This window comes from Calliphora vicina, chromosome 3 (genome assembly GCF_958450345.1).
Source record: "Calliphora vicina chromosome 3, idCalVici1.1, whole genome shotgun sequence".
NCBI classification, from domain to species: Eukaryota; Metazoa; Arthropoda; class Insecta; order Diptera; family Calliphoridae; genus Calliphora; species Calliphora vicina.
In genome coordinates this window covers 63,491,015-63,494,280 of record NC_088782.1, presented here as the reverse complement: position 1 = coordinate 63,494,280, position 3,266 = coordinate 63,491,015, and positions in this window count along the sequence as shown.

Here is a 3,266-nt window from a genome sequence, read left to right as displayed (position 1 = left end):
TAGCTCCAAAACGGAAACTAATGGGTTTGCTAGACAATTGTTTTGTTGATTGTTCGAGAGTTAATCTGATCAGAATATATCTGTTGAAAATTTAATGAAGGACTTTGTTTTCGAATGTTTTTTAACATTATCAATACTTGAATTCTTAACTTTAACGTTATTTCTTGTTTTTATTTAACAATAAAATATTAAAAAACCGACATCAAAACTTCATTCTTTACTTATTTTAAAAAAATTAAATTATTCGAATAATTCGATTAATTTTAAACGTGTGATCGAATTATTCGAACAAGTTAAAATGTCTTATTCGAATTATTCGTTTTATTCGAACAAGAGAAAAATATAATAATTCGAATACCCTAGTAAATAAGTATAAGTATTAGGGTATTCAATTGATTAACCGTTAATCGGTTAACCGATTAATTCCGGTCGGTTAACTGTAATTTCGAATTCAAAATTGTCGATTTTCAAATAACAAATAAACCGATTAATTTGTGTCGATTAACCGAAATTGGTTTCTTTAACTTTATATAGAAACTAGCTGACCCGGTGCGCTTCGCCACCCCAATTAGAAGAAAGAAATAGTACTATCAAGTCTCACTTTGTGAATCTAATTATAAATGTCTAATTTCATATTTCTGGGTCCATTATTATAGAAAATGCAAAATGTGTTCCTAATTTTAAATTTTTAGGTTTATTATTATAAAATATTCAAAAAGTACCATTGCAATAAGGAAATAGTAACATTGATTATCACTTTTAAATACGCATTCACTAAACCATAACCCGTCAAGTTTGAATTTTAGATTTGTATATCATTTCCTATATTATCAACTAATTTTGTTTCTATAACCGATTCAAATAATACTTATTTGGAAAACCCTTTATGGGAGTTTGAGTAAATTATAAACCATCCTTCATAAGGTTTAGTAAAATAATCATTTGGTAAAGGTATTTATAGACGGCAATACTGAGTATTAACACTTTTCAAATTTAAAATATTATTGAAACCATACGATATTTCAAAAAATCTTTTCGAAAAAACATTTATTGTTTACACGATAGTATTACAAATATTTTATTTCTTTGTTGATTGATATTTTTATGAAAACTTTATTTTTGTTTTATATTTTCTTGGCTTTTTTGTTTGTCTTATTTGTATTTAAAATTACATACCCGATACATATGAAAATAAAAAGTTTTTGAATTGTTTTAGTCCCCATCCATACTGTGAAACATTTGCTGCAAAACATTTGAGTTTGAAAAGGGAAAGAGGAATGGAAAAGTGTACTCTGTTTCATGTACATGAAGTTTTTGTTGAGTATGTCATCCACATTTATTCGTTCATATTCGTTCTGTACAGAAATGTCAAAAACTGAAAAGCAAAAACTTCACCGTGTGGACACAAATGCAGTTTCAAAAGAGAATTTAAAAATGTTTTGCAGCAACTGTTTCACAGTGTGGACCGGGACTTAAACAAATTTTGAATACGGACCGTAAATCCAAAAAATTATTCGTATTTTTTGAAAATCTAATACAAATTTTATTTAGACGATGAAATTGTATTATGATACTTGAATTTTTGACAAATATTAATACTCAGTATTGCCGTCTATAAATACCTTAAGTAAAACTTATCAAATATTCTCAAATGTATCTCCAGAACCAAATGTTTAAGAGATTTCTAAGAGGTAAGATCCTTATCCGGGAGGATATTTGTATTGGAGTCGGGGTCAATTATTGACTAGAGCTCTCTTTGTTAGAAAATATTTTTTGTACAAACATTATTCGTGTAGAGATTTGTCTTGAAACACATATAATATAGGTATTTGTGAGAATGCAGGTTTTATCGGGGCATATCTTGTATGGGAGACAGAGCCAATTATAAATCGATACTCATTAAATTTTTTACATATTTTTGTAGGCTTCTTTTTTGGATCAAAACATGTTTGAATACCACTCAAATGCCTTGTTTTGCATAGTAGCGTGGTGCTAAATCAGGCTAGAAATATGAAGACACTCCGTGCTGTTTTAAGAAATTTAAAATAAGTTTTTGTAGACACTCTGTAAAATATTTTTCTGTGTGTCTCGTGTCTGGTGTCACAAATAATTGATTCCTTTTGCCAGAACTGCAAATGGCTTGCCACAGAAGAATCTTCTTGTAGAAGTTTGTTTGTTTTTTTGTCCGATATTATTCTTGAACATTACTCGGAAATCTTGACTCGGAAGTTGTGGAAAGTTTCATCATCAATTTGTTCGCTTGCTTCTAGTTCTTTACCGCATTGTGATCTGGAACTTTCTTAACTTTTTACGATATAAACCCATTGACACAAAAGAATTAGAGCATTGAACTTTATGAGCTACTTTTCTGATAGAAGTGTTCTGTGCTTTTCGAAAGAGTTGTTCCACTTATTTTGCCTTACCATTATTTCTTTCTTCGTGATCCAGGTTCTATTTCAACGCTCATGTCTTCCTTATCTTGTTTAATTGCTTTAAAAATAGTTTGACGATGAAAAATCCATATTGGATTTTTTTTGAAAAAAGATGTAATTGTTTTTGTATGTACTTTGTTTTCGTTGACCATTTTGACAGAAATAACAGTTGAATATTAATGATTTAGAAAAGATAATATCTGACATTATTTTAAAAGCTAACGTGATCAAAAAATTAATAATTTGTTGGAGCAAAGATATGCTTTGGCTGGAATAGTGTGTATAAGTTTTTTAAGATAAATTCTTTACTAACTAAATATAAAAATATTTGATATTCGGTTAAAAACAGGTGAGTTTTTTTTAAATTTTGTAGGCCGGATGTGAGCAACTTAGGAGGGCTGCCCATGAGGCTCGTTCCCAACTATGTACAGGTCAATTCTGAAACACCTCAGCACTGGCTGATCGTTCACGAGCTATCGAATTATTTCCAAAATAAACAAGATAGAGTGTAATAGTCGGCTTTATCGAATCTTGTATATACAGTGAGCCTCAAAATTGAGTATACACCAAAAAATATTTGATTTTTTTTAAGATAATGAAAATCCTAAAATTTATTCATCGATTAAAATTTTAATGTTTCGGTTTGTTGGAGATTGAGTTGAATAAAAGATTTAAGTCGGACTATATTGATTTTCATGATCCTAAAAAAATCAAAACATTCGCGGGTTTACTCACTTTTGAGGCTGTGTGTATGTATGTAAGTATTTTTTTTATTTTTTTTAAAGCAAATATTTTCCTGATAAGGGGGTTATATTATATTGCAAAAGTGGAAAT